At 40.4% G+C, this 13,565-nt stretch overlaps 1 protein-coding gene across 14 annotated transcripts in view; it reads left to right on the plus strand.

Annotated features, from left to right (window-relative positions):
- The window catches only part of PAX3 (paired box 3), a 73,389-nt gene that overhangs the window by 13,499 nt on the left and 46,325 nt on the right, over positions 1-13,565 (plus strand). For 4 of the 14 annotated variants that reach the window (XM_064386006.1, XM_064386014.1, XM_064386007.1 and 1 more), the window contains exons 1-2: positions 9,748-9,882; positions 10,457-10,565. The exons of 1 other annotated variant lie outside the window; for it this stretch is intronic. The gene's annotated coding sequence lies outside the window, so the exon portion shown is untranslated. 9 more of the 14 variants (XM_064386009.1, XM_064386023.1, XM_064386005.1 and 6 more) reach the window with 7 other exon arrangements.

The following is a 13,565-nucleotide window of genomic DNA, read 5'->3' on the forward strand; positions in this document are numbered from 1 at the left end:
TCAGAACAGTCCTGTGCTCTCAGCAGGGCTGTGCAGGTTACTTAGCATCGAATTTGGCCCTCCATGAAAGTTTAATCACATTCTAAATTTGAGGGAACATATTCACTTTCTCAGACTGAGCAAGACCTTATAGTGCTAAACATCTATTTTTGCTGGTAAAGAAGAGATCTGACACAGCCAGTAAACGTAGTTAAAATGCTGCAAGCAGAGCAAATTAAAAAAAGCTGCTTTAGAGAATGGCACTTAATTTTTCTAACATATGATTTAGCAAAAAAAAAAAAAAAAAAAAAGGCAAACAACCCCCCCAGCTCTCTGCTGTAAGGAGCTCTGTAACCAATCTGCTCCATCAGTCCTGGCAGGGTGGGAGGCAGTGCTGCTCCCTCTAATTTCTGGCTCCTCCCTGGCTGAAGGGTATCAGGAGGGGAGGCACACTCTGTCCCCATATGCAACATTCCTGTCCTTGGTCCCAGTCGACACAACAAATGAAATTTTTGGAAGGACACCATGTAATTTGAATGGTTGTCAAACCCTATACTCTGATGGGTGTAAAGAGGGTTTGTCCCCAGGCTGTAAGAAGTCGCTTAGCCAAGGAAGAACTTAAATCAGAATTCAGTGTTGCTGTGCTTCTCCTGTATTGGCAGTCAAAAAGATGGAGTGATGATTGATGACATAAATATTTCTGTTAATCTGATATCAGAAACAGAATTTTCATCCCTGGAAGACTAAATCAGAGACAGAAATTTAAAATGAATATTAAAAAAAATCATAACTATAGCTAGTATCTGAATCCTGGTAATGATAATCATAAATAAAACACCCTGGAAGAGTGTTGTGAGGGTGAAAAAAAATCCTCCAGGTGATGAAAATGCTGGGGGGACTCACCTGTTCCTGTTCTTGAATGGTCCCATGCAGAAAAGTGACCACTCTATTACAGAAATGGGCCAGCTGGTGTGAGTGCCTGGCTGCTGGGTAGCAGCAGCACTGGGTTTCCAGCACGGCCAAGGGGGAACCCTTTGGATGCACTTCTGTGTTGCTCCTCCTGTTTCAGCCTCGGGGTTTCTGTGCAGTGCCATGCCCTTGGGGTGCCTTGGGCCCCTTTCAGGGCCAGATCCCGTGGCTGAAAGAGCCATTGTGCTTCTCTGAGTGCCAGCTTGAAGCAGGGAGCACAGTCCTTGCCACCCAGGGCTGGGTGTAGGGCTGGCTCCCAGCCCAGGTGGGAGCTGGGGCTACCCTGTTCCCAACCCAGGCAGCTCCTCACTCTGCCCTTTTCTTCTGGGAGGCTTGCAAGTGGTTTCTTTGTATTTATTGTGAGGTATAAAGCTTGCACAGGACCGTTGTGTTCTCCAGGTGCAGACAGGGGGTCACAGTGATGCTTTGCAAGTGGTGCTTTGCACTTGGTGACATTCAGGTGTTGCAGTGGGTGCCTCAGGTCCCTGGGATTTGGGCTGAAGGGCTTGCTCCCACCCTTGCACAGCTGCTGCTGGTTTGCTGCTGTGGAAAAGGGGCTGCCCAGCCCATCTTTCCATAGGCTTTGACTTTCTTCTGCCTGGGCTGTGGTGAGTGTGGTTCTGTGTCTTTGAATTGGGCTAGGGGATCTTTTTTAATACTCCTTTTGAGTAGGAAGGAGTGATCTTGGTGACTAATGTGTTTATAAGTAAGTGATACCCCTACACAAACAAACAAGAAAAACGTGGTTATGGCAAAATTGGTGCTGGAAGAGTGGGCTTTAGTTTGAGGGGGAACTGGTTGGAGTTGGTATAATTTGCTCTGTGTTTCTTGCAGTGACTTTCTGCACTGCTTGTGCCTGGAGCCAGCTTAGATAGGACTGTTCACTCCTCCTTTCCTCTTACTGGTCTCTTGCTCCTCTGTGGTTAAATTTTCTCCTTGTATCTGTGGTGGTTTTTTCTTTTTGTGGTGTTTTTTTGGTGTTTTTGTTTGCCTTTTTTTTTTAATAAATGGGACCAATGATATTTTCCACTCTCAATGGTATTTCCAAATGTCTGGTGTCCAGGAATCAAAAGTGTTCTATAGGTTCAGCTGTCATTGTTCATCTACTGAAACTGCAAATCCAGATGGAATGATACTGCAGAATGAATGTTTGTGGCTAGACAGGATTGCAGCCTGCCCTTGGAAGAGTATTTGGGCTTTCAACTTTGGGGTTTGCAGAGTTGGGGAACACCAGGGGTACCCTCTGGTCCAGTGGCTCCATGGTATGGAGCACGTAACTCACCAGATGCACAGAGCAGCAGGGCTGGGCTTTGGTGAAGTGGTAAATATTCTGCACCTTCATTTTCAGTAGTTTTATTATTATTTTTTAAAGCGAAAGCAGATCAGTAGCTAGTTTGGTCTGGGATTAAGTCCAAGAATCTAGAGGTGTTACCTCAATTTATGCTGAGGCTCTGAGCCACCATGTATTTACTGGAGTGCAGCAGGAATTGATACATATTTTTTTGCTGAGACTCCCATGAATACCCTGCAATTCTCTCAAATATGTGGTGTGAAAAATCTATTCAATAATATGTATGGATAATCATTGGTTCTAAGAAAGTATTCAATGCTTGAAATTTATGTGGTTGTGACTGGGCACCCAGGGCTTGCACTGATTTCTCTTCTACAACTGCTCTTGCATTCTAAAATTATCCAGAAAATGCACTAAAAATATGCATTTTCTGGATAACTGTTAAAACTTTTTTTCTTCTTTGAAAATTACATTTATTTTTTACTGTTGTACTTGTTAAAACAGAAACACGTCCTGAGCAGGAAAAGGAGACAGCAATCATGCCTTCAGCATTCTTTTGTTGTACACTGCCAGTATTTATAGTTTAAAACTGTAGCTTTCCATCCTTATGCAAGAGAATACATTTCTCAGTGGTGGGATTTTGTGTTACACAGGCTGACTAGAGATAAAGTACTTTGGTTTGTTTTTAAACTGTTATGAAATGAAATCTGTAATTTATTTTATAAGCATTATTCTTAACAAAGAGAAATAGTCCAGCAACTTGGATATGAAGTTATGAGACAAAAAAACAGGGAGCCAGTTGCAATTGATAGACTGGCTTAAACTTGTCATCAGGTCTTAAAAAAAGAAAAGTTTTAAATCTAAAAACTGCAGTACAGCTTGCAGGAAGGCAAGATTTGATTTCTAAAGTTGGTGAAACAAATATTGTTTACCGATTTCCAAAATTTCAAGGAAAAATGTATTGTTACAGTCTATTCCTTAAACAGTAAATTTATAGGTTGGTTTTGTGTGTTTTTCTTCTTTCTTAGCACCACTAATTCCTCTAATTAATAGTGTCAAGCATGCGAGATTGCTCATAAATCTGAAAAAAGGCCCATTGAATTTAATAGCAAGACTTGCATTGTCTTTAATGAAATTTGGTCAGACCCTAAACAGAAAGGTTTTTTTTCCCGTCTCTCTCTTTGTTTTTTCTTTCTCCCCTCCTCCTCTCCTTTCCTTGAGGCAGAAAAAGTTTTGAGTTTTTCTGAGGAAACTGAGGAATTCTAGCATTCCTGGGCATGAGAGGAGAATACTGATTAGAATCAGGCAGAGAGCAAGCAGGTGCTGAGCATGTTCATTGCTTAACCCCCTGCCCTGCTCCTGCATCCCTGCCTGACCCAGCGCTCAGCCCCTGCAAATAGCAGCAAGTTGCCAGATGTTGGAGATGTTTTCAGTAGGGTGATTATTCACCAGGTCTCGTCTAAAACCAGGGAGTTCCTACAATGGCTGTATTTCATGTTTAAAGCTGGGCTGGGTGAGCCATGGGACACAGTGCTGAGGAAATAATACTGTATTTCTGGGAATGAGAGCTGGCTGTTCTGTTGCTGGCTGCTTTGTGGCATCCTTTTGCAAAAAAACTAACAAGCAGAGTAGATTGCTGGAGGGGGAGAAAGCTATTTTTTTTTCTTTTTTTAAATGAACAGAAAAAGACTTTATGGGTTAGAAACAGTGTACCCTAAAGAGAGGTGTGTTTAAAAGTTAAGACTCGAAAGCTTTTGTCTGGAGAATAATACACTTGGAGTAAAGAGCTGCACAATGGAAGTCTTTTCTTCCAGTTATGTATGGGCGAGCATCAGTCAGCCAAGGAAGAACTTCAAAGGCCAATGTGAACACTTGCTTGGCTCTTTCTTTCCTGACAGGTTCTTCTCGAGGTAGAGATGGGGAGAGCTGTTTGTGCTGGGAGCTGGAGCTCTCCTGCTGCAATAAGTCATGTGCAAACTGAGGTACCCAGCCTCAGCCATCTCTGTCTCCAGATTTGCGTTTTTGGAAGTTGCTAAACCATCCCATTTCATGAGTCTTTTATTGCTTATTCATAAAGAGGTCTCAAATTCCACTTCTGCCTTGCTGGAAAGGCACCATGCCAGATGGAGGGGGAAGATGATCCATTTCTCTGCCTCTAAAAAATACTCATTATTCATACACTGTAATTTGCTTTTAAGGTGGAAAAACCAGCCCCAATGTGTTTTAATATGAGTGGTCCAAGGGTATAACTGCTGTGCATTAAAACAGCAACCAAATTTCATGTCTGCAAGTATGTATGGAGAGGGTCAGGGTTGGTAAAGGAGATGCTTCTCTAATATAGGAAAGAGAAGCACCAAATAGCATCCAGAGAAATCTCTTCAAATTGACCTTATATAATAATTTCATTTTATTAATTTTAAAATGTTTTATTTTGGCTGGAAATTTATTTATGTTGAATACTGCACTCTAGAGTGATTTATCTCATGTTAAAATGGGTTTAAGGAGCAGTTTTAGTGTTACCTGTGAGGCTGTGTTCTGAGGCACTACTTTAGAGCACTCTGTGTGTCACATCAGTCTTTGTTCAAAGCAGACACACACCAGAGAAACCAGAGGATGTCTGATGGAGAGAGCAGCTCTTTCGAGTTCCCAGAAGCACAAAGCAGGGCAGTCTGTACAGCAAACCCAAACAGGGCTGATGCTCCTGTTGATGCACACAGGGCTATTCACTTTCTGGGGGATGGGGTAGGGAAAGCCAGGCCCCTTCTGGAACAAAAGAAACCCTGCAGCATCTTGTCTCTGATAGTGGAGAAATGCTTGCCCAGGTGAGTGGGTGACCCCTCTGCCAGCCCATGGCCATGAGCAGAGTGTGACCATCCGTGGGTGCCACTTGTGCTGCCCCAGAGCCAGGGGCTGAGCAAAGCTGTGCGAGCAGTGCTGGGTTCCTTTCTCAGGAAATTTGTAGCAGTTTTTCTGAGGTTCAGGGAAGGGCCACGTAGGATGTTCTCAAAGTGTTTGTGGTGCAAGCCTGGATTTGGGACTTGACTGCTGCAATGACGAGGCTGTGGGATTTTTTGTGTGCTTTCTCTGTGTTCCTATCCTGATCATCCACTTCTGCCAGACTCGAGTCCCTTCCCATGCCAGCCCTCATTCATTTAGCTATGCATTAGGCAGGGAAGAAGAACCAGTAATTATGAGCAAGCTGGCAATACTGTGTTCCAGTAACTGTTTCATGGTGTGTTTGAGTTGATGGCTGCAAGAATGGAAAATAAGTCTTTGGGATGATGTGGAAGATCTCTGTTTGCATGCTCTGTCTCTTGGCTCGAGCCTGCCCTACGTGCTCAGGCACCCTTGGCTTCAGTCAGGCTGTTTGAAGGAAATGGGGCTTCTCTGAAGGTTAGGTTCAAAAGAAATTATTTGCCCACAGCAGCAGCAGTTGTGATATTCTCTAGGAGTGCATTGCATGACTTATCTAGACACAACCTATGAGCTGCTTTGAAGCCTTCAGTGAAAGGTGGCAGAAAAGCCAGATTAGTGTTGGCTGGCTTAAATTTTCTGTGTAAGTGTTTGCACACATAGTGAGGAAAAATTCTTTAAGTGAAAAAATTATTTCAGGTGAGTTCAGCTTCACTGCTGAGAAAATTTCATTTAGCAAAGCAAAGGGGTGTTTCACACAATGAAGACACGCAGTTGTGGAAAATGGGCATTTGAAACAATGGTACTTGGTAATAAATTTAAAATGTGCAATCCTGCAACCAATCTTTTTTTTTTTTAAACTTTGAGCATAATCCAATGCCATCGAACTCCCTGAAAATCAAGTATATGAATATTCACTTACATTGAATTTTATCTTTCATTTCAGGAAAGGGGTGAAAGAATAAATACAATTTATAGCTGAAAACAGGACAATAGAATTGAATTTGGTAGAATGTTGTCAGCAGGTTTTTAGTTTTTCAAAAGTAAGGGAAAGAGGAGCATTTTGGATTTTTGTCGTGTTGCGGACTGAGAGTCTTAGACCATTATAAGTAATAGTCCTTGTTTTGCATCAGCTGTACAGAGCTTAAAACATATTTGGGAAATGAAAGAATTTGGTTCCTACTTTCCTGGAAAAATTTTAGACTCTTACAATGTGAATGGAACATTTTTGACCATGATAATATCTCTGGAGTCTCATCTCCACAGTATTAGTTTTTATAAAATAATAGATGTCCTTTGACTTTCCTGCTGGAAAAAATCTAGATAAATTCAGGGTGTTATTTTTACCCTGTTTCTTCTCCAAAATTGAAGTGGTCTCTCTTTGTTAAAGATTGAGATGGGGAAAGTTAAGGAGCAGGAGTAATTCTTATTTTGCTGCCACTTTATCTGACGTTCATCAGTCATGGAGTGCCACAGGCACTTGTGGAATAAATCTCTAAAGATATCAAAATAGAATACAAACTTGAAAATTTGTCTAACAAGTTTCTGTCACACAAATATTCAGGAGATGTTTGGGCATTTATCTGTCTCTGTCCTTGGTTGCAGGGGGAGCTGAGCTGAGTAAAGAGCTCAGCATCAGCTTCAGTACATGTAGATTCAGCTATTATCTCCTTTTTCCTGTATATTTCTGTAGTTGCTGTGTATCCCGATTTGAATTTTAGTAAAATAACAATTTTTAATCTCCTTTGTTTATTTTGGCTCGTAACAAAGAGTAAACCAACATAATCTGAGACATTGTCTTAATGACTCTGTGGAACAAGCAATAGTGGACTGAGGAATTACAAATTTGTACTTTCAGGTAGATTTTCCAATAAACTGTCAGAAAATAGTGCTACAGTATAGAATATGTTTTTAGATCAGATCGTGGACCTAGCATCAAATCAGATGGATTCCTTGATTTCCAGGAATATAGGAGATCTCAACCTGGCTAATGGAACATTTTGTAGTTTGAATAACTGATGACTCTTTCCTGAGCAAAGTCATGTAGGATGTACAGGCAGACATTGGATTATTTGTGTTGTAAGATTAAGTTATTTTTCTAATTTTTCTTGGGGGATAATAGCTACTCTTTATAGAGCATCTCATTCTATTTAATAATATAGAACAAGTGATGGAATCAACAATATTCTATTTTGGGGAGAATTTGAATGATTTCTGGTCCCTTTTAATGCAGCTTCTGGAGCAATAAGGTGGTAAAGCACACTTCAGTGTGATATCAGTGCCTGTTGATATCAGTCTCCTGAATGCATTGTTAAGGAATATTGCAGATTTTGAGGAATGATACTTAGTAACTTCTGCTTGTTCTATCTTTGTGTCACATTTCACACACATTCTGCAGATACACACAAACTGAAGCTGGGTTTCAGAGCTAGGTCTGGCCAGGCACATTGTTTGTGCAGCCAGAAGAAATTCGTGTACTTGGTACAAAAGATGAATTTGTAACTATTTAAGCAAAGCTGTACCTCTTTTTATTAGTAAAAGAATGCAAATGGAGGATTTTATGCATATTAAGAAACATTTCTTTTACTGCTCAGAGGGCTTGCTGTCAGCACCCATTAAAGTCTCCAAATTAAAATAAAAATAAAACAGAGCAACAAACAACCCCCTCCAACCCTCGAATTTCAAACAAAAACCAATCCTATGGATATGCTCTGTGTGGTAGATAATTTAGGAAAGTAGGTTATATCCTCCAGACATTCCTCTGGCACCCCTCCATGTGAACACTGCTAATATCCTTTCAGTTACTTGGTGCTATTGTCTTTCTAAATACTATTGGAGGTTGTGCTGCTCTGGAGATCTCAGAACTGTTTTTTCGGCTGGGAAGATACGAGTCCTTTGAATGTGAAACTCTGTCAAATCATGACAATTATGGCAGCATTTTGTTCTAAAGAAAACAAAAGGAAGAAGTCAGGCTACATAAAATCACTCTTTTCAACTTTTGGCAGAACTAAATATTTTTGTTTGTTAATTTTAAAATTTTGTTTGTCATTTAAAAAAAAAATTATTCTTAGAAAACGAAGATTAAAGACCTGATTATTATTCTGAATGCATTTAAAAACAATTTTCCTCTGCAGTTTTCTACTGTTGAGACTTATTCAGATTTCTCTTAACCAGAAGGAAAACAAATGCTGAGATACTCAAATTCTTTAGGGACAGTTGCTCACTCCACAGTGTCCTTTAGAGAGCTGACTGAGAAGAAACGTCAGAAACAATCTTTTCACTTTTCCTTGCCCCAGCACTCGGGCTCTGGTTTGCACAGGTCACTCAGCCCGTGGGATGTGCAGAAGCTGGCAGGGGGAAGAACGGGAGGGATTTTTGTGGTGCTGCTGAGCACAGGGGGAGCAGCACCAGAGCTGGCAGCAAGGACCCCCGAGCCCGGACTTGCCCAGCTGGGACAGTCCCTCCGAGGAAAAAGAGGCTGTCACAGCAAACAGTAGGAGCACTCATTTGCACCAGACCAACATATTTTCCCCACCCGTGCAGTGCAGCGTTAGTATTGAGGAAATTTGGTTTGCACTTAGCTTAGAAAAAAACAATTAATGCAATAACAGTAATATTTTTTTTTAGTTTGTTTTGCAGAGTTTTATTAATTTAAAATCATAGGAGCTGTTGAGGGAAATAGCAGACAACTTAGCAGCAAAGCAGTTAATTATGACTGTGCAGTGGTTTGGAATACAGACATGAATATTAATTCTGTTAAAGCTGCTTGACGTATAAGCTGAGTTTGATTGGGGCTGCTTCTTTCTCTCCCTCCCTTTAGCATTCTTTCATTTTTTCATTCTTTTGTCCACTTGACACACAGCCTCTCCAAAGCGGTTTTGCAGAAACTGTTGGTATGATCCCTGAACAGTTTTTCCATGGAGTAAATTTCTCCCGTAATGTGTAGCCCGACTTTTAATTAAAAAATCTGTCTACACTGTTTCAAACAGATGACTAAATATCTCTTGGTGTGAAGGTGTGAGTGGAAAGATGGTCTGGTGCTGACAGTACTGAGCACCTCTGTGGCTTTTGGGTGTTGGGGATAAAAAGGTTTGTGGGGAAAAGGATGTGGAGTTTTTCTGATTTTGGAAGATTTCTGGGGCTGCCAGAAGTTTTCAGTGAGGCTATATTCAGTGCCTTTCAAATTTAAATACAGGTTGAGAAATGAGTTTTGTTTATTAATTCAAGTTATGGGTGCTGCCAGTCTTCTGCAGGGGGGAAACAAGAGGAAAGAAAGGTGTAACTTTAAGCACACACTGATTTGTTCTTATTACATAACAAAAGTCTATTTCTTTATCATGTTATCATTCAGTTAATAAAAATTAGCTACAATAACAGCATCAACTTAGAAACCCCTCAAAGTCCAGGGGATTTTCTTTCACAATGAACATGAATACTGTTCAGAAATACAAACAGTCAAAGGATAACTTTAGGTCTGAAAGAGAAACCTGGCAAGGGTAATTGAATAAGCCTGGATCTCCTGAATATGTCATGGTGAGTGCAGTCAACATGTCATAATTAGGTTTATTGAGGGCCATTCCAACAATCTGCTTCTATTCTTCCTGCCTTATTGTCCACAGCTAGGCAAATAGCCAGGGGACAAAAGGAATCAAGTGCTGACAAAACATGAAAGAGGAAAAAGATTTAGCTGCTTTTATCAAAGAAACTGAGAAGGACTTTGTGTAAATAAAGTAAGTAACTGGCCATCCTGCATTTAGGCAATGCCGTTTTCATTAGAATTAATTCTTGACATATTGGAAGGGTTCCAAGGGAAGGATTTCTACTTCTGACAAGTTTAATTTGTAAATTAAAAACAGTTGGTTAAACATGAGCTGCCATCAACAAAACTTAACTAAAGCCATACATGGTCAAGTCCTAAGCAGGTGAAAAAGAGAATTACTTTGAAAACAAAGTATTCCCCAAAATTATGCAAATTCTTAAAATCTCATAACAAATGTTTTCTATTGAGACCTTCAGCAGATAGCTGTTTGGAAATATTCGGATCCTGTTTATTTTGCTGTTTAAATCCTATTAGCTTGCACAGTATTTGCTGCTTGCTCTTGGTGGTGGATAAGAAAAAATGACCTCAAGGTTTTGGGATCTGCTGGGGTCTAATAGTGGGGGGAAAAAAAAAAGTAGAGTTTATGCAAAATACCTGTGCTTTGGGTAGTAAGTGGAGAAGAGCTTTTCAGGTGGGTTTCTCCTCCCTCTCCTTTAACTCTTCAAATGGTGGTGATTCAAATGATGGCTTTTGTTTGGGCACAGGGACAAATGAAGTATTCTCTGAATTCCCACATGGTAGTTTGATTAAAAGCATCTCAGCACTGCCATCCTTGTCTGGGAGCTGCTCTTGGAGAATCCTCCTCTTACTGAGGTCAGTGTGAGTTTCCTGCTGCCTTGGTGGGAGTAGGGTTGGTCCCTCTGGGCTGAGCACAGGACAGATTATATTAGAGCATGTGCTTTGGGGCCATACCAGTGGTCTTTTAAGATTAAAGAATTAACATATGGTCACATTTTCATTCTACTGTACAGCTTTTAATTTTCCTTTAAGAAAATTAGGTTGTGTTGTATGTGTGAAAGCTAGACACTGCTGTTCTGTAACTGTCTGAAGTGTTTGTTTTCTGAAAAGTTTGTCACTGAACATTTCCAGACCAAAAACCTCCAATCCCTTTTGTTAATTTAGTCTTAAGGTTAACCAGATGTAGTATGAAACTTGTAGGGGAAAAATTTCAAACACATATAAATCCCTTTCTTCAGAATTTTAGCATGTCTTGAAATTAAATAAGAAGACTGAAATTTATGAAATAAAAATTCAGTACAGAAACTTCCTAAAATGTGTCAGAAGTCTTTTGGTGCTTCCCAGGACTGTGCAGTTAGAACTAGCAGCTTTGGGAGAGCAGCTGTCCTGCAGGGGAGCTGCAATGCTGACTGCACTGCTCAGTTTATCTGGGTGCTTTCCCATAGTTTGAAGTTTTGCTGGAAATTCAAACTTGTCCTTGAATTTATATGTTTTCTAAGATTTGATTTGGTTTTTAGCTTCAACAATCTTTTAAGATTTTTTTTCTCTTAAAAAACAAACAACAACAAAAAATGCCAGACTTGGTTTCATTGATCTTCTGTCCAGAAACATCCTGGGCTCTTAAAGACAACCTAAAAGTTTTGATAAAATGTCTGGCAGCAAGTAGGGCTTGAGGCAGGAGATGAAAGAGGATGTGCCCATCTACATCAGGCTCTGCATAAACCCCAGGAGTGTTGGCACTCTTGGTAGCAAAGAGCAGATTATCTGACTTTTGGGACTGTATTTCCACCCACAGGACATAGATGGTAGGGGATTGCTGTTCTTCAAGGTTTAAGTTGGCTACTTTCAGTCAATTCCCTGAAGATAAGATTAGATGGTGCTTATTAAGCCTAAAGTATTTTGGTTTATTTTTTTCAGTTTATGTATTTAATTTCTTCCAAGCTCTTTTTTCTTTTTGTTTAGTAACAGTAATAAACCAACTGCCAGTATTGAATTACTTTGTATAGGATTTACTACTGAAGTTGCAGATAATAAAAAAAGCTGGATAATCAGACATTCAAGCGTGGTGGTGAAGCTATTTACATGAAAACCAAAACCAGAAATAATATTATAAATGACAAAAAGCAGAGAATAGCTGAATCCAGTTGTTACAAAACGGTCTTGTGGTGTTTGTCACACAATTTTCAGGAAAATATTGTCCAGGAACACGCATGCCCCAGGCAGTGCTGGAAGGACAGTAATTGTAGGGGAGCAGGGCTGGTTGTGTGCATGCCCCTGTCCAGCGTGAAGTGGTTTGTCTCTATGAATGGCTCTGTTCTGCTTTGTATCAGCTAAGAACTGATGTAATACAAAACAAATCCATTTGCTTATGTTTCAAATTTTATGGTGGTTCTTGATAATTCAATAATGATAATGACAATAATCAATGGTCCCTTTGCTTCACAAAGTGTAGTGATTTATCTGTTTTTATGGTAGTGAATATGTTAGATGGCTTGACTAATATTTTTCTGGTTTGCCCAGCATTAGGCTATTCTAGAACTGCTATTATCATAACACTATGTATGTTTTATGTACTGATAGAGGCTGGAGTGACAGATTGGACAAAATACAGAATAAATTTAGTAGGGAAATAAATTTTCCCCCCAGTTTATTGTTGGGGGTTAATGTATAAGGGTAAAGCAATTTACCAAAATTTGAAAGATGGAAAGCATCTAAGCTATTTGTTTTGTTTTATTGGGTTGATTCTTAAACATATTCCAAATGGAAAGTTTATGTATCCTTGTTGGGGAGTCGTGCTGTAGCTTTGCATGTGTAATTTATACATTATAGTCAGGAATTATTGTGGCACTTTGCTGCATTTCTAGACTGTGTATAATGAATAAGAGCAGTTTGTATCAAAGATCTCTACAGGCTACAAACCCCACTGTACTGCTGGTTAAGAGAGGACAGCCTGTGTGTTTGGTGCTTGTTTCAGTAATGTAATAATTGTGGCAATTGGGCTGTGTGTGGATGTGACTTATTGGTTGTGACCTGATAGGGGTCAAAATGCAGGTCTCAGCTCCTGTAATGGCACTGTGGTGTCTGTCACAGGTGAGATCCCTTGTTCCTCCTGGTGCTGGGGCTGTGCCACCTTGGGAGTCCCTGCTGCCTGAATCTGAGCCTCACCTTTGCCTTGTGGAGCAAACCAAGCCATCTCTGGCCTCCTGTGGGGCTGTGGCGTGAAGGAGGCTGCGGGGTGTGTGGTTCAGTGCTGGGAGCTGAGCAGTCCCTCAGCCTGGAGCAACCCTTGGGAACAGCTTTTCCACCTCCAGCCCAGAGCTCCTGCCATGTGTCAGACTGCTTCTCAACTTGCTGTCCCCAGTGCACCCACAGCCTTGCTCTGAAGTGCACTGCATCTGGGAAACATTGCTGTTCTACGAGTGGAGGTGGCATATAAATGATTATTTCTAAGTTACTGTGACGCAGTTTTACTGCCAGTGCCCTTCCGAGGCTGTGATTTCTAGAAGAGGAATCCAAGTGGGGCAGGATGTTTTATGTTGACAGCTAACAGTGCAATCTAGCCTAATGTACAGAGCTGCCTGTGAATATGTGAAGAAGAGTGAAATTAATAATATGAAGTATGGAAAATATAGGGAAAATAAATTAGCTAATATTTTTAAAAAAAACGTGTTAGAAAATATAACACTTCTGAAAGAGGAGCATCAGGTGTTAGAGAAGCACTGCAGCAGTAGTGTTTAACATTAAATTAAATAAATCACAGCGTTAATCCAGAGTTTTGAGGGTCTTGACTAATGTTAAAGCAGGATTGCAGACCAGGATAGCTCAAAAAACCCCATCCAAATTTCAGTAGTACCG

This window comes from Passer domesticus, chromosome 11 (assembly GCF_036417665.1).
Source record: "Passer domesticus isolate bPasDom1 chromosome 11, bPasDom1.hap1, whole genome shotgun sequence".
NCBI lineage: Eukaryota > Metazoa > Chordata > Aves > Passeriformes > Passeridae > Passer > Passer domesticus.